This window comes from Rhipicephalus microplus, chromosome 3 (genome assembly GCF_043290135.1).
Source record: "Rhipicephalus microplus isolate Deutch F79 chromosome 3, USDA_Rmic, whole genome shotgun sequence".
Classification (NCBI taxonomy): domain Eukaryota; kingdom Metazoa; phylum Arthropoda; class Arachnida; order Ixodida; family Ixodidae; genus Rhipicephalus; species Rhipicephalus microplus.
Window position 1 is genome coordinate 57,030,432 of NC_134702.1, and position 18,423 is coordinate 57,048,854.

An 18,423-nucleotide genomic window follows, 5' to 3' on the forward strand; every position below is an offset into this window, starting at 1 on the left:
GTCAACACGTAACATAATGAAATGTTATTCGAGTAGCACAAACACGTAAGATGCGGCCGTAGAGTTTCCTACAAACACATTAGAGAGAATTTTGGCGCACGTGGGAGCTGCAACGCATGGCGCTTCAGCGAGCATGGGAATGATGGGTAGTACATGGATTTGCCTAAGCGTCATACTTTAAATCCGTTTAGTTTTAGATGGCTTGATCCTGTATTGTCATGAAACAACAACCAGCAATAATTTATCAGTTACGCTTCACACCCCTAACTTTTTAAACTCCCCAATTTGAATCTGGTCAAGAAGTTCAAATCGGTTTCTTCCTTTATTTGAAACCTAAGCAAAACATTGCAATAAACGAAGCCATAACTGCGTTCGAAGCCCGCAAGCGTGAAGATAGGGCGAATAAATGTACTGCCAATCATTCCCATCGTAGCTGAATGATTCCAGCGCCAAATGTTTCATAAAGAAAACTTTATGAACGTGGCAACGCTACCCATCCAGGGAAAAGCCTTATTTTTCATATTCTCTCGTGTAGCCAGACGCAAAAGAAAAATCAATCTCTGATCACACAGATACGAAAACGCTCCTTCAAGAGGTCGTTCTTGGTGGATTATAGGCTTACATTGAAGCATGCATGCGCAGCAAGATCGTGTTGCGTCCCGCACGCTGACTAAAATGAGCTCTGACTGACTGAACTATAGCCTTTAGCAGGGTTACAGTGGCGCCACCTTTACTGCAATACTGTAAGCACTTTAGGTGTTCAAGGGTGTCTTTCAAATTTTTACTTGTATAGCTAGCCATTTGGGCACCAGTTTTCTGGATTGAATGATTGATTGATTGATTGATTATTTGATTACCATCATATGATTTTGAGAAGCAACGTAGTTAAGAGCTCTGGAAATTTTGACCACATGGGGTTCTTTAACATGCACACAAACCTGAGCACACGGGCCTACAGCATTTTCGCCTTCACGCAATAGTTTTATTCACTACGGCTTCAATCCAAAAGCAGAATCTTTGGAAGAAGGATAAAGTTTTACAAAAATATTTTGCAAGATATGCGCAGTACAGAAATTATTATGTCAAAACTGCGAAGAGTCGCTCCCCGCGGAAGGAAACATGGTATGTTTTCTTTTAAAGACGATGGTCTTTCTTGGGGGTACTTCGCGAAAAACTCGGTCGGTCGGTCGGTCGGTCGGTCGGCCAGCCGGCCTGTCGGCCTGCCTGCCTGCCTGCCTGCCTGCCTGCCTGCCTGCCTGCCTGCCTGCCTGCCTGTCTGTCTGTCTGTCTGTCTGTCTGTCTGTCTGTCTGTCTGTCTGTCTGTCTGTCTGTCTGCCTGCCTGCCTGCCTGCCTGCCTGCCTGCCTGCCTGCCTGCCTGCCTGCCTGTCTGTCTGTCTGTCTGTCTGTCTGTCTGTCTGTCTGCCTGCCTGCCTGCCTGCCTGTCTGTCTGTCTGTCTGTCTGTCTGTCTGTCTGTCTGTCTGTCTGTCTGTCTGTAAACTTGTCTGTACGTCTGCCTGCCTGTCTGTCTGTAAGTTTGTCTGTACATCATAACGATATCCCGAATGGCACACAACGATACCCCAAACGGCCAACCCCATCCGCAGCGCCCACCAATATTGCTCAAGGTTCAGCGTTTATACTTGTCAAATTGTCAATTAAAGGCAATTATAGCGCATATTAGAGATACAATAACAACACGTCAATATTCTGTGACTCTTTATAAATCACCGTTAAGTTTTTATAAAGACCGTAGCACTCATCACGCAGCGCTGACAGTGCAACGGGATGCTCCAAAAGGCAAGTGTTTCTAACGCTTTGCAAAGATGACATAGTGGTGGCACCTGCCCGTTGCTTTGCGTTCTGCTCCTTATCGCTTCCGAGATAGGCGCGCATTTTTCTCGGGTGCGCTCACACCTTCGTTCATTTTTGAAGATAACGTGCCTCATTGCGCTCATTTGTTTTCACTTCACGGATCGGGAATCTCTAACGCAGTGCTTTCAGAATAATATCCACCAATTTTCTCGCGCAGAACTTAATAAACACTTTTTTCACTCTCTCCATACGCCAGACTATCGTCTTTCGACGACATTTACGGTAAAACATGAAGATACCGGGCCTTTTTTTCTCATAAAAGAATTGCTATGAACATCGGTCTACGTACCTGCATCATGCTTCAATAAATCTGATCACAAAAGGTAAGGTTGCTCTGATGTTAGCATACGAGTCGAAAAACGCCGCTGTAACACAAGCTGAAGACGGTGAAAATGATAGTGCGAGCGCCCTTAATTTGGGAGTTTCAGGCCCTGTGCTCTACAAGCAAAACTATCAAACAACACTGACACAGACGTAAATGATAGCGAGTTCGTAGTGTGTGGCATTAAACGACGAAAAAAAAAGGAGTAGGGGTGAAGAGTATGTGTAATTTTCACGTCTTCTGTTTTCTTTTTAGGACACATAAAAAACTTGGCCTCCTTGCAACTGCGGTATCAGATATACTAATGCTAACAGTCACCAGATTCCTTCTGAAAGAACCCAACAGAATGGCAGAACGGACAAAGAAGGTTGGAAATCCCTAGAACAATCATTCAGTAGTCATGGCAGATGTGAACGATGGTGGGCATATCCCCAAAAGATTACACGGCACCTCCGTTCTACTAGGGGCTTCGTTTGCACATTCTAAATCCTGCTGTCAAAACAGAGCTCACGTTCAGAGCAGCAGACAATGATCTGTTTCTATTCGTGTCTCGATCCCCCTTCATCCTGTTCTTCACCGCAGTGAACTTCAACGTCGTGAAAACAACAAAAATGTTTCTTACATTATGATTGCTTGGCCTTTCCGTCCCCTTTAAGTGAAAACGTCTTCGATATGGGTGTGTGCTGCGAGGAGAAAAAATCAAGGGTGCTTGCGTAGTGTGACCATCGTTTCTTTCTTGTTTCAAGATGGGAAATGAGAAATGGTGAATAGTATGAAAATTAGTAGTGTGCCCTGCCGGCATTTATGGAATTGTGATAAAGCAGAGCTTCTGAGAAGCTGCTGCAGTGAGCGTAATTTTGTTTTGCTTAGGTTGAATCATTTCCATACCTTTCATTATTTCATTTTGTTTAACCACAAAGAAACAATTATGCTTGGTGCTTCGCGCAACAAGTAGGGACAGACAGACAGACAGACAGACAGACAGACAGCGAACTTTAATATAACCGGAGGAGTTACTGCACGACCCTCTGACGAAGGACTGTTGTAACCGCTGGCCGCGCCCACGTAGAGGACAGAACGCCGTGACGCTCCGCCCATTCCTGGGCTCTATGGACCACCTGGACTCGCCTGCTGAACTCCGTACTTTTTATGGCCTCCTCTTATTCGGCTTTACTTGAGAGAAAGTTGTTGTGCAGCGCGGGACATCGCCAGAGCATGTGAGTCATAGAGCAGAAGGTTTCATTGCAGTCAGGGCAGCTAGGATCAGCGTCGGCGTATATTTTACTTAAAAATCCCCGAGATGGGAAAGACACCGTCTGCAACATTCTCAAGGTAGCTGACTGTGCTCTGCTGAGCTTCGCCTGAGAAAGAGGATAGATTGTTCTGCCAAGTTGGTAATGCGTGGTTATTTCACTGGATATGAGTAGTGCATCGTTCTTCTGAGTCCCTTCCTGCCCCTCTGTACCCTCCAGACCACGGCGGGGCGTAAGTTCTCGCGCACAAGCATGGGCCAGCTCGTTGAGGTATGGGAAGTCTTCGAGAATGTTCTTCCCCATGTGTGCGGGGAACCAAGTGATAACATGATAACCTCGACAAGCTCTTTTTTCTAGAATGGAGGCTGCCTCTCAAGTGAGGTTGCCGATTGGTAAGCTCTCATTATGTCTCTTGAGTCGGTGTAAATGTAGGAACGCTCTGATTGGACAAGCCTAGTGCAACCACGATTTACTCTGCTTTAACCGCGGCGGCCGCCTTTACCGAGGCGGAGGAGCGAAGCAACCCCTCCCGTCTGTAACCGACAACGCGAACAATCTACTGTTACCGTACTGCGCTGCGTCGACAAACACGGTGGAGTCAATGTCATCTCTAACTCTCTTCAGGATGGCTCGTGCACGGGCTTTCCGCCTACTCTCATATGTTGCGGATGTACGTTTCGCTGGAAGGGCCCCACTATGTAGGTCACCCTTGTTTCCCGACTCAGTGTTGTTCGCCGTTCCTTTGTAAGCCCAGGAGACATGCCGACCTCGTCAAAGATTTTCCTGCCTGCCGAGATCGATGATAGCCTAACGACCTCGGCAGTGACCTGCGCCTCTATGATCTCGTCGATGTTATAGTGCATACCAAGCTCATCTAGCTTGTCAGTGCTCGTATAGATCGGCAAGCCAAGTACCTTCTCGATGCTCTTACGCTGAGCGTATTTAAGTACATATTTTCTGTTTTGGTTCATACGAGAGCAGACGCCACATAGTTAATATGACGCATGAGAAACGCATGGTACATCACAAGGAGGTTGTCCTCACCTAAACCCTTCTTGTGGTATCAGACCCTTGCAATTAACCTCAGCATGTTCTCCATTTGGCTTTAACGTGGCTAATTGTTCTGGTATTACAGCCCCTCGCGTCTATGAGCAGGCCTACTATCTTAACTGAGTCAACAATAGGAATTTTTCCCCACTCACGTATAATCACAGATAGCTGGTTGAGGGGTGTTAGACCCCTAACTCCTTGTCTAGCCGGTTTGCAAAGTAACAGCTCTGATTTACTGGGGGACAGCTTGAGACCCGTGTCTGCGAGATAGGTTTCAGTTTCGTCCAAGGCCACCTGTAAAGCTTGCTCCATTTCTGCTAGGGAATACCCTGGGGACCAAATTGTAATTTCATCTGTGGAAAGTACGTGACCTTTGCCCCGAAGTCCACCCAGTCTGTCTGAAAAACCCTCATTGTATTGAAAAGCAGAGGTGAAATGGCTGATCCCTGGGGGGTACACCGAGGCCCCAATCTGTACTTGCTCGACCGAATCTGCTCCACCTGAATACAGGCAGTTCTCTTCATAAGGAACCACCTAACAAAGCCTTAGAATTTGGCTACAAGGTCTATTCCTGCGGTGGCCTGCAGTATGTATCGATGGCACACTGTGTCAAACGCCTTAGTGAGATACAGGGCTACAATACCTCATACGTCCCAAGTGCCAGTATCAAATATTTGCTTCCTCAGCATTAACATAACCTCCTGCGTTAATAGGCCGTGTCGAAAACCAACCATAATATGCGGGAAAAGGTCTTTACGCTCTATATACCCGGAAACCCTCTTCAAGATCGTGTGCTCTGCTACCTTGCTTATGCATGAGGTCAGCGATATTGGTCTCATGTTTTCCAAACTAAGGGGTTTTACAGGTTTTGGAATTAGTATAAGCGTGGCCGCTTTCCATGCATCAGGCACCTGTCCTTCTTCTCATGCTCTGTTGACCTCTGTAAATATAAGTTCCACTGCTTTATCGTGAAAATTACGCAACAGTCTGTTAGAAACCTGATCCGGCCCCGGAGTCGATCTGCTGCTTAGATTGTGCAGCACATCCCTGATCCCTGATTCTGTGAAGGGCACATCCACCATCCTGCACTCAATCTGTGGATAATCTTCGTCTTGTGTCGGCCCTATAGAGGGGTATCTCTCTATAACCGCATTCAAAAGGAACTTTCAGTACCGCCCTCCCGTTTGTGCTTGTGAATGATCTGACTAATCGATTGTCTTTGATTCCCCTTAGTTTTTGCGTCACCCAGCAGATGGTTTAAGAGGTTCAACTTCCCTCCTCTGCGCATTAATCCGTCTACTGCCATGCATACCTAATCACATTGTAGCCCATTAAGCTCCGCGAAATACCTTTCTATCTCTCGATCAAGTCCCGCGACTTTTTTCTCAGTCTGCGGTTCAACCGTTGTGTCTTCCATATCGTCATATCGTCAGAATTGAGGATTTCGCTTGCAACAAGTGTGCTAGGTGCGGGTCCACGCGCTGGACGTCCACTTCCGTTTTGACAACCATCGTGGCTAAACCACTGAACGAGGAATATGTGATCGTGTGCTCCTTTATGAGTGTCCTAAACTTATCCCAGTCCATGACTCCAGATAGTCTTGCCGGTCTGGCACCAACCTGTAAAGTTACCGTGGCTATGAAGTGGTCGCTGTCCAGGTTCTCCTGCTTATTGAGCCACGAGACGTTACCAAAATTCCTCACACATGCTAAGTCAGGCATTGTGTCTCAAGCGACCAACGTGCCCAGCCTAGTGGGGAACCATGAATCAGTGATTACGGTAAACGCGAGATCATTCAAGACCCTCCCCAGATTCTCTCTTTTTGCGGTCTGTCTCACATAACCCCGTGCATTATGAGGCGCAATAAAGTCCGCAGCAACGATCAGTGGAAAGTTTTGACTATCGACGTCGCCTTTCTAAGCAGACAGTTAAAAGTCTGTCACTTGTCCGATGGCGGGCTATAGACATTAGGCACAGAAATGCTCTGCTTGAGCCAACCGTGTGGTGTAAACTCCACAAAAACGGCCTCCAATTTCCCTCGTCCAGATTGTATTTGGTGTTAAATAAAGGCTAACATTTTGCTGATCAGTGTGGCTACTCTTCTTCCTCCATCGTTCTTTACCGACAGAGTTTTGAAGCCAGGGAGGGAAGGGACTTCACATAGTTTCTCCTGTGATAACAAAATTCGCGGCTTTTCTACCTCACCTGTCCAAAACTGCCGTAGTGGAGCCTTACGCCTTTGAAAACTAGCGCAGTTTCACTTCCAAATTACCATCTCTTTGTAATCGCCCACCATGATGCTATATTATCATACCTTGCTCTCCGTCGTCGGTGTGATTGGGTGTCTTGCTCTGACCTCGGACCTTAGGTTTAACCCTAATCGTCGTCTTTTCCTCTAGTACCATTTCTGGTTGTACCAGAACCTTTACACTTTCTTGGTTTTCTCTACTTATCCGGAGTAGCTCTTTCAACCTTTTTTTTTGCTGAGCCTCACCCTTAGATGCTTCCGAGTAGCTCTCTTCTTCAGGTGAGGGCGCCTTAGGTTTGCCTTAGTGAGACCTTCACGGGCGGCTACCTGTTTGACTACCTCTGGCGTCTGGGTGCTCACCTCTAATTCAACATGCTTGGAGTTGGCATTGGTGGCTATGAGGCGGCGGACCTCTTCTCTAAGCTCCCTAAATTCCTTCAGTAATGCTTTCAGATTCGCCTGACTACCATGCTCTGGCGAAGCCGACCACGTTACCTCCTTTGGGTTCTGCTGCTCCTTCTTCGTCTTCCCTTTCACACGATCCGCCCAAGTTGGCTACTCCTGGATCCTCACGCTGGACACTGAGCGCCGTCTGGATTAAGCGTGGTTTCTTGCAGTTTCGCGCTTTCGTGCAGCAGTCGTGCGTGAGCTGCTTCTCTCGGTGCTGTGCTCCCGCAGAGGTGGAGTAAGCGAGCGGCGCCTACCACCCGGCATGCTGACGTTGGTCGAGACACTTGATTCTTGCATGTATCGCCAACGCTGCCTCCGTCGTCGTCTTACGATATAAGGAACTTGAAATTTTCCCGTGCACTCCTTGGCCGCTGTTGGGTAGGGGCCACCACACAACGTAGACTTCGGGTCGCACCAGTGGTCTTCTGTTCACGATTGCCGCATGTGCAGCACCACTTGCTTCCTGGGCTGGGACACACGTCAGTCTGGTGTCCCAGTTCTGCACACTTGTAGTAGCCTTCCATGTGGCGTCTATAAAGCGTACAGCAAAACATGCTTGCGCCACATGCCACGTAGTTGGGCACCTTCTTGCCCTCGAAAACCACCACCACCACCGTGGTGTTCTTGATCCGCCTGGCCTCCAAGGTGCTCGGGTTGTGATGATTGAAAATTCTCGCTCTGTATTCAGCTTCGCTCATTTCGACGTAGACTCCTCTTAGGATTCCTTTCCACGTATTCTCTGGGGGGGGGGGGGGGGGGCAGCTCACATACGCATCCACTTTTTTATCGTGTGGAGTTCACACCACGAAATTATTCTGAACTCTATTGAGGCACATTGTGTCCTCGTTGATTTTGATTTTAGCTAAAGCCAAGGTCGCTGCCATGGCCAAGGCTTGCTCAAAGCGTATCCTACTGATTTTGTTTACATTGAGGCTATCCCTTGGTCACACAATGATGCGAAAAGTGTCCCTCGCCAGTCTAGGAAGCCAGGAAGCAGTTGTGACGCGTCGTATTACGTCGCGCGAAGCAGAAGTGCGGCCGCCGTCCCTCTTTCTGCTGCGTGTATTGCCACCATCTTGAGCTGAACATTGTGCCTCCCTGCTCTTGCCGGGTCGACGGCCATAAGCCACCGTCGAACCCGGGTCATGTGCCTCCTCTTGACAAATGTCTTCTCCGTTCACAATTTCCATCCTGGGTCGCCTCACTGCGGTAAGCTCACCACGGTAGGGTTAGCTAGACCACGGCGGGAACGAAAGTCGAAACACTCACAGAACGTCGAAATGTTCTTCCATCAACGAAAACTTGGTAGTGGCAGACTTCTATGCACTTGCCGCGTCGATCAAGCATAAACCACACGGTTCCGCAGAGATAACCACTCTAGAACATTTGTGAATGCCGGAGCCGATGTCAGCATGGCCACGGAAGTCGGCACTTCCAACAAGTAGGTACGGTTTTTTCACCGTCCCTCTCTCTCTTTTCGTTGTGATATTGCCACCACCGAAAAGAATAACGAAAGTTAAGCGCAGTGTGCTCGATTCACAGCGAAAACATAATGGGCCAAAGTGCGCTGCACTGTAACGCATCTGCCCCGACGCGGTGGTCTAGTGGCTAAGGTACTCGGCTGCTGACCCGCAGGGCGCGGGTTCGATTCCCGGCTGCGGCGGCTGCATTTCCGATGGAGGCGGAAATGTTGTAGGCCCGTGTGCTCAGATTTGGGTGCACGTTAAAGAACCTCAGGTGGTCTAAATTTCCGGAGCCCTCCACTACGGCGTCTCTCATATTCATATAGTGGTTTTGGGACGTTAAACCCCACATATCAATCAATCATCTGTAACGCATCAAAAAAAACTATGGACCATCTTCCCGGGGAACACAGATGGGATGAGAAGCAGCAGAGTTGCGCACGGCCCTGACGCTGTTGAAACGGGTGTCAACGCGGTTGCTGAAAGGACGGTTTGAAGCGAAACGTGGCATATCGTTTAAGTGAATAAACGTTTGTTTGAAACTATGGACCGCCTCTCCGAAGGGAACTCTGCTGGAACGCGAAGCGGCAGCGGTGCGCACGTCATTGACACGGTTGAAAGGGGCGTCAACACAGCTGCTCAAGGAGCGGTTTGAAGCGAAACTCAGTGTAGTGTTTACTCGAGTAAACGTTTGTTTAAAACATATTTACCATCTCCCCGAAAGAAACCCTGCTGGGATTTCAAGCAGTAGCAGTGCGCACGGCGATGATCCTGTTGAAACAGGCGTCGACGAGGATGCTAGAAGAACGGTTTGAAGGAAAACTCGGTGTAGCGTTTACTCGAGTAAACGTTTCTTTGAAACTCAAAGACATGGGAGGCGGGACGCGTTGAAGACGCTTGGGCTCAGCTTCCTTAGCTTCCTTAGTATCATGAGTGTTACCCGCGCGTCGTCTGTACTCTCAAAGGCGATCGGTGTTCTTCACTCCCACCTAATCGGCTTTGTTGGTCTTCCACTGCTGACGCTTGCGTTTGGCTTCCTGGCTCGCGCCTCGTCGGTATCGACGTCACCATTCGCGAACGTGATTGACTTCGCTAACCCTCGGAACGCCGGCGGCAGTCGGGAGAGGTAAGGCCGGTTCACGGTAGCGGCAAGCGTGCCTCGCCGTTTGACGTCCTCGGGCAGCCGTGCACGGCTGTTCGCTTCGCGCACACCTGCCGTTATTCGCCATTTTTTTGCCGTTTGCCGTTAGCCGGAGAGTGGTTTAGCCAATCAGCGATGGAGGAGCAACATGGCAGAGCCGCGTCGTCTGCTTTCGCCTCTCCACATTGACCGCGTCTGCCGCGGAACACTTCGAGCTGCTTGCTTCTAAGGTCCCTAGATGAAAAAAGTGGTGGTGGTAGTGGTTAGAATGAAGAGGAAAAAGGCACCTAATTTCTGTCTGCCTTCAGGCGACACGGCGCAGTGCCTTATAGGGGTGGTGAGAAGGAGGGATAAAAAGAATAGAAGGAAAATAGACGGAGAGGAAGACAGCCAAGCGAGAGAAAAAAGAAGGAGATAGGAAAGTGGGGATCCGGTCGAAGCAGTCAAAGGGCGGGGCGCCACAATGCGAGAGCTGCACGGCGTCAGGAGACAGCGGAGGGCGAACCAGTCGGCGGGAGCTACGCTGATGCCGGAGATCGCGAGGGCACAACCGTCCAGCTTGAATTCCTGCGAGCGAATCCAAAAAAAAAAGTTTCCAAGGTAGCGTCACTCAGTGTTCTCGAGTGGTCCTCCTCACTCACTCACTTACCCCTCTTTTTCTCTGTCATCCGCGTCTGTAATTGGTGCGTTTCTTGCGCGTGATCTTGCAAATGGCCGGTGGTATTATTTATTGTTATGCGAAAGATTCAAAACGAGTACGCATGCGCATATCGCCCCAGCCGTATTCTCGCCGTGACCAAAGACAAAATCGTAGTCAGGACATAAACTGTAGAGGAGGAGCGTTTCAGTGTGTGCCAAGTCGACCAAGATGGTTTCGCGATTCTCGTTCTATGCAACGTCCACACTTTTCCACAATGCTGCGTGGCCGTAAAACAACAGAAAGCGGTTTCGCTCTCTTCAACTTACCTCGTGCTTTCCGAAAAGAAGCACACCGTGAAGTGTAGCCATTAAATATTTCGCGCAAATGCTTTTGTGCCAGTCGGTACAAATACTTGTGCGTATGCACGTATACAGAGCAGCTGGGGCGTGTTATCAATGCACCTTCAGGAACAATTCACGCTTAACCAGTTCAACAGAACGCGCCATAAATGAGCCGAAACGTGCTGCTTCGGGACATCTCACCAGTAGAACTCTCACTTTCTAGGAAGATCCGTGCACTGCACCAGAATCACCTGGCATCACGATTGTCAAAATGGGCACACTAAAAAAAAGGTACACTAAAAAAAACGTCATCGCAGTACTGCTAGTCAAGCGTTCGCACCAGCCTGGCCACGCTTTTTCCTTGCGTGTGCACAAGCCGGCTTTAATCGCTCATCACAACGTCACGCCCTGTGGTCACTGACAGGATCCAGTAAGAAGCGCGTTCACTATGTCACAGCAAGAGCAAAACACATTTGGAGAACTGGACGAATTATAACTGGATGAACCACGATGTACTACAGTGTCTAGAAATATACTATATTTCTAGCACTGTAGTATATATATAAATGTGTGTGTGTATGTTTGTGTAGAATATTTCTAGACACTGTAGATGTACGACGCGCGATGCCATAGCTAGTGGTGTAAAATATAGTGCTGCACAATGTTGCCAGTTGAGTAACGCGCATCCCGATTGATCTTGTGTTGTATCGTTTCTGTTCATAAAGGTAGCCGTTTATTCTACGACTCATTTCATTCCATTTTGTTTCATTTACATCTATTCATCATACCAACTGAACCCAAACATTCGCTTTTTCATGAAAGTTTCGAACCTTCTAGGGAGCGCTCCAGGAACATAGGCGAAGAGGAAAGGAAAAGGTGTCACTACCTTGGAAACTTGTTTTATTTAGGGATCTTACTTGCTTCTGGCCCCGCGGTTTTCAAGATATGTCATACGTGTTGTTCCTAGACTACGTTCCAGCAGGGAATAGAGCATTTCCGCCTGTCCGGCATTTTAAAAAGCGCGCAGCAATTCAAAATGACGTATCAAAAGCAGGCGTTTTAACAAGTAGCGCCAGTTATCCAGCGTTAGCAACAACAAACAAACTTGTAATGTATGCGCTCCGAGATTTGGGAAGGCTTGCTTAGGCGTAGTACGTAAATTACTTGAGTATGTTTCCCAAAAACGGTGCTGAATCTATCGTGTACTGTTTTGTCGAAATAAAGAACATGAGTATAAAGTGAATGGGAGCATCAGTTCGGAGCTATACGAGCTACAGCGCGCACGGTGGCCGCTTGATAGATTTGAGGCGGTCGACAACTGCATTCGGAAGGGAAGCAATGTTTGTAGGAGGCTGAAATGCCTCACCCGCGAAGTTTGCCGTGCACGTTGAACAGCTCTCCCGCAGACGGCGGCTGCCGACGATCTACGGCACTGCACCGTTGCGGCAGGCTTGCCGCTAGCATGAACCGTCCCGTACGCGCACACTAGCGGGAAGCTTGCTGCGACGGTGTTCCGCCCGTCGGCACGATCGCGCGGCGAGTGTGTCACGACGTTCACATTGTTGGCGCCGCAAGATTCTCGGGGCGCGCGCAGCACGCGCACACACCTGCTCACGGCTTCTTCTCGGCGACAGATGAAGAGAAGTGGCGCTGTTGAGATGATGCCCACGTTAGGCATAAAGTTTCCTCAAGTTAACTAGATGGAACTCTGGCGCTGCGATCATTTAGCGACCATGGAATGACGGGTAGTAAACGGATTTGCCAGCCTTCGTATTTGCGGGTGGCAAATGGCACTTGTGGCTTCGTTTATTGCTGTTTTGGTTTTGTTTCGAAGGCAAGAACGAACACTTTGGAATTCCAGAACCGACTTGAAACAGTATAGTAAGCCTAAAAAGTAGGGTGATGAAGTGCAACCCCTTAACATTTGATGATATTGTTTTGTGAGAAAACTGCTTCAAGCCACCAGAACACAGACAGAGCCAGAAGTACGAAGCTTAGGCAAATCTGTGTACTACCCATCATTCCCATGCTCGCTGAATCACCGTGCGTTGCAGCTCCCATAGACACTAGCCCCAGAGTTCCGTCGAGTGTATAATATTGTGCATGGAATATACTTATTGAAAGTATATTTTAGCCACTATATTGCCAAGTTCCTTTCCATAAGTTTTGTTATCGCCCGGTTAGAATATGTTCAGCGCAAACCGCGTCAACAATGTTAGAGAAGCTTCGAGGCTGTTGTAGATCGTTTTGTTAAGATCACGCCCACTTCGTGAACAGGACAGATTATTCTGGAACCTACGTCGCCGCTAGCGATAACGCTAGAATATTCGATGACAAGGATTTAAATGCATGCCGACACGCTTCGCCGCTAGTCAGTTGATCAACGGCCGACGCTCCGTTCGCCGCAATCAGTGCACGACTGCTTCTGTAATCCAACTTTCTGTTTACTGGGCACTAGTTCGCAAAAAAAAACACAGTTATTTGTTCAACTTGCAGTCTGCTCCATTCGTCCACGTCACAATCCTGTGATATTATGTATTTTTAGGTAACTCTATAACGTGAGGAGTGGCCTCGAGTATTACAAGCAGAGGAGAGTGTGAAGCAAAGTAGGGCTTAGCATGCGGCGAACGCGCGGCAGGCGAGGGAGAGAAAGGTCACCATGCATTACTAGGAGAGAGCGACACTGTGTGGCTACGTGGCCGTGGTGGTCGACTGTGAAGGGACATGGAAGACGAGCGTTACTGTGCAAACACGACTCGCTGAGATGGCTGTGGAGGTGGCCATCACCCTCGGTGTGGCCACCGCCTTAGCCGAAGTAGTAATCGACGACTCACAACCGGCTATACGTAACTATGCTGTATAGGTCGTCTCTCTCGAGAGGTGCTGCGAACCTTAATGAATAACGAAGAGTACACTTGATAAAAAATGAAACTTCCGTCGTATGGACCACCCCCCCCCCCCTTACACAAACCCCGCTGGCAGGCAATGAGGATCCGCCCGCGGCGGCTTGAGAACACACGAACCGGGCTATTGTGAACGCCGTCGCCGCCTCTCCGAAGTTCTACGTGCGGAGGAGTGTGAATGGGAGGACTGCGTAAGCAGTTACCGTAAAATAACGCAGCACTACAAGCTAGAAAAGCGCAAGTACCGTCCGGAACACAACAGATTAAAAAAAAAACAAGCAGTTGCACGGCGCTAACTGCTATTACATATCTATCAAAACCCAGTTCTTTTTCGTCTCTGTTACCCTGACCTGTATTTCACAGAGAAATACAATGTTTATGATGTCCCGACAACACTTGCCCACATGCTATGGGAATACTCCAGTTTATAGGATAGAACACACAAAAACCACGAAGAGGCAATCTCGAACCCCAGAGTGCACTGAGAGGAAGCTCTGCTAAGCTTCACATCAGAACAACTGCGGGCCATCCAGCGGGCAGAGGAGGCCGCCCGAGTCAACGGAGTCGTGGCCGATGCCTAGGCTTCGGCTGAGGCCCACCCCGAATCAACTTCGCTGGACATTATTAATAAAGTTCTTCTTTTTCTTCCAGATACGCTGTGTGATGTTACTTTGAAAATTCGTATCAATTTCACTAAAGAAAACCAAACGACTTATCGTAACTACTTTGTATGTTGGAACTGTATTGAAGTAGCTACAGGAGCTCAATAAACTGTATTCCTGAGTTCAATTTTTCGACAATTCGAAATCCAGGACACTGAAGAGATCACATCGTTGGGGTGGAATTCCATATACGGTAAAGGAATGCGCCTTGCTAGGAGGCACTCTTCTCTTGCGAACAGCATCTCAATCCCGCAATTTGCAGATTGCAGTCGGAACACATCTGTAAGGGATTTTTCTCGTCAATAACGCTTTCAAGTGAACAACGCATTATGATAGAACTTCAGTTGTTGCCTTCAGCAGTCTCCTTCAAAGCTTGTCTTCTATTACCTTTTATCTTGCTCTCTCCTGGCGCCTCAGTTCTCGTCTTGCCGTGTTCTCGGATTTCAGTGCCAACGTCTTTCATAATGTATGAAACTCCCATTAATTCAGCGCTCGGTCTTACACGCGCTCCCGAGTTTTCGCAGTCTCGCTCGGCCTAAAAGACTGACAGAAGAGTGGGAATGCAGCAGCAAGCTTATAAGACAAAAGGAAAGCATCCGTTTTTCGTAAACAGGCCTCGGATATCGAGCGTGGAATTTCTCCAATTTCGTAGGAATGCTCCGGAGAACGCTTTTCTGCGTGCGCTTTCCGCTGAGTTCCACGCATTTCGCGACGATTACAGCCACGCCCAAACACACGGTTTGCCGAGTTGTGCACTGCATACAATGAGAGCACTCGAACGCAATAAACTTTCCGGCTTCGATGTCATGATAACTTGGCCAAGGGGAGTTGTGCTGGCGAAAAGAAAAATATCTGTCCTGAGAAATTTCGCAAGATACGTTAATCAATCTCAACTTCTGAAATTCCTCAGTATGTACAGTATAGATACGAAAAAAAATCGCGAAAGTTTAGGGCGAAATAATGCACCTTCTTCTGTTCAGAGCGTGTACAGTTCATAACTTGTCCGCGTAATTAGGACACCGACACTTACATCATAATCATCATTATCTTTGTCAATGAGATTTCTAGCGATATGACCTAGTTATTGCGAGAAATCGCTCATACAATTTCATGCACTAAAGAAACTATCACGTGTCAATCCGTGAGAAATGTACATCGCAAGCATTTAAGTAGCGCATGTACGTGTGTGCTTCGAAGCATTGTTCTAACAAAGTAAAATGAAGCAAAACAAGAGAAACTGGATGGAAAGAGATTAGGGGACCGTTTTCCATAATTAGTGCAAACTTTAGGTAATAACAGGTTATGGGCGACCACGAATCTAGTATTATTGGAATTATCCAACAAGGTATTAGGAAAGATGTCGATAGTGAGGGTACGGTGGAAAGTTTTGAAAAACAAAATACACACATTGTAAACGTACGTTTGGGAGATCGGTATTACGTCAAGCTGGCGAAAAATCTCATGTGATGGCGCTTGACGTGAAGCGAAAGTTATGAGTCGAATTGCTTGTTTTTGCAATACATTTAACGGCCAAATGTGCACCAAATATGAATTACTCTATGATGTAATGCAATAACTGAGATGACTGTGTATGAATGCATAATACAATGCCTTCAGAGTTTTTATGTTAAAACACATTCGTGACTTAACCGATGCCCTGATACCGTACGAAATCTTTTTACACACAGAATTGATATGTTGCTGAAATTTCAGATGTGTGTCCATTATAACTCCTAAAAATGACGTATGATCACTTAAAGAAATAACTACTGAGTTCACATTAAGGTAAGAAATAAATGCTAGTTTTTTGTTTGGTGAATAAAAAAGCATAAAACAGGTTTTGCAAGGATTAATCAACAATCTATTACGGTTGCATCAGTCAACAAGACAATTAAGGTCAGCTTGAAGTCTTGACACGAGAGTCGCTAAATCCAAGTGATCAGAAAAGAGAGTCGTGTCATCAGCGTAAAGTAAACAAGAAGAATAATTGAGGCAACTTGGTAAATTATTTATGAATAATAAAAATAATTATGGACCCAAAATTGAACCTTATGGAACACCTCTTGTAATGGGGTTGGGACTGGATGTAAAATTATCGACCGAGACCACCTGCAACCTATTAAGAAGAAAGCTCTGTAATAGCGTTAATGCGGGACCAGTTATGCCATAGTACTGGAGTTTGCGAAATAGGATGAAATGATCAATACTGTCAAATGCTTTAGTAAAGTCGACGAAGACAGATCCTGCGATGTTACCATTATCAATGAATGATCTGATTTTGTCAGTGAAACAAGCAGTTGCAGTATCAGTGGAAAGTCCAGCCCTAAAACCAAACTGACAAGGAGAAAGTATGTTAAATTTGCTTAAATTTGTCTTACAACAACAAGTCTTAGTTGTTCTTTTCTGTTCTGTTCTGTTTTAACTGCTTTGCTGTGGAGAGGTTGAGGTGCCTATTGCCTCGGCTACTCCATATCACAAAGTTCAGCAGCGAAAAATAAAATAATAATACAGAACGGTACCGAAAAATTAACAATACGGAAAAGAAAAAAGATAAAAAGAAAAAAACATAATAGCACACTGAAACCAGTTCAAATATCATGCAAATACACAGTTTTCTTCACGCAGTTCACACAGTCATAAACTACTTACACGCACACCTTACTACTCTAGTGTCAGTATATACATGACCACATTTTACATAATACCCATCTCTGGCTGTCAGTCATAGGCGCTTGTCCAGTCCGGTCTCCACTAAAAAGTCTGTCAGGACGATTATTGCCTTTTTCTGGAGATGCATCTCAGGCCACGATCCATGTAGTTTCTTTATTGTGAGGGGCCATCTGTCCAAACTTGCTAATTTGTTCTTTAATTTTTCTCTTTCATTCGCGTATTTAACGCACTCCAAAAGAATTTGGCGAACATTTTCTTCTGCATGACCACGATGGCATTCCGGTGAGTTGGATCGATGTATCTTGTGCAGGAAGCTGTTTGTGTATGCTACTTCCAATCGAAGACGGCGGTTTAATGTCTCTAGGTGTCGTGGGAGGTCTGTAGCTATGGAAAATTTTCGGTGTGGATCAACTTCATAAAGTACCGTTTCCTTTGATTTAGGGCTCTCAAACCACTTCTCCGTCGAACAATGCTTAGCTCCTTGCGATATAAAATGTCGAATATCCACCCCAGACATAGGGATTGCGCAATTCTGTTCTTCCTTCAATGCTTTCTTCGCGAGGCTATCAGCCTCTTCATTTCCCTTTATTTCAATGTGGCTCGGTATCCATTGGAATACGATGTTGTGACCTTGCGATGAGGCATATTCCACAGTTTCTACAATACATTGTGCTATTTCACCATTTTTGTAAGGTGATCTCACATTTCTGATTAGCTGAAGAGCAGGTTTGCTATCAGTGCATATCATCCATTTTCGTGGCTCAGGATTCTCGCAGATAAGCTTAACTGCTTCAAAGATAGCCACCAATTCGGCTGTCGTCGATGAAGATTTGTGCGATAATTTGCACATCTTCTTTTTATGAATTTCGGGTATAAAGACCGCACAGGCTGACGCTTCTTCAGTGCATGATCCATCTGTATATATCTTCGTTTTCACATTATGCATTACATGAAGCTGATGAAGTACCAACTGTGCCACTACTAGAGGTGTCATGTCTGCTTTCTTCTCTATGCCGTCTATTTCACGGTTAATGTTGAGAAGTGGCAGCGTCCAAGGTGGTTTTGAAGGTTTCCATTGTATAAATTCTGGTAGTACTGCTTGAAATGATGATATAGTATCCTGTAGTCTCGTTGCCGTCCTTTGTGTTAGTGCACCAGATAAAAAATGATTTTCATGTTGCGTGAAAATTGTAAATAAATTTCGAGATGTTTCTTTACTTCGGAGTACTGCCAAAGGTGGCTCTCGAGCCTCCGCATACACTAAAGCACTGGAAGTTGACGGTGGTAAACCCAGACATACCCTCAAGCTCCTTGCCAATAACAAGTGAAGTCTCATTTCGGTGGAAGCTGGAAGTCCGTGCAGCAGAGGCAGTGAGTAAGTTACGATTGGGCGTATCCAGGCAACA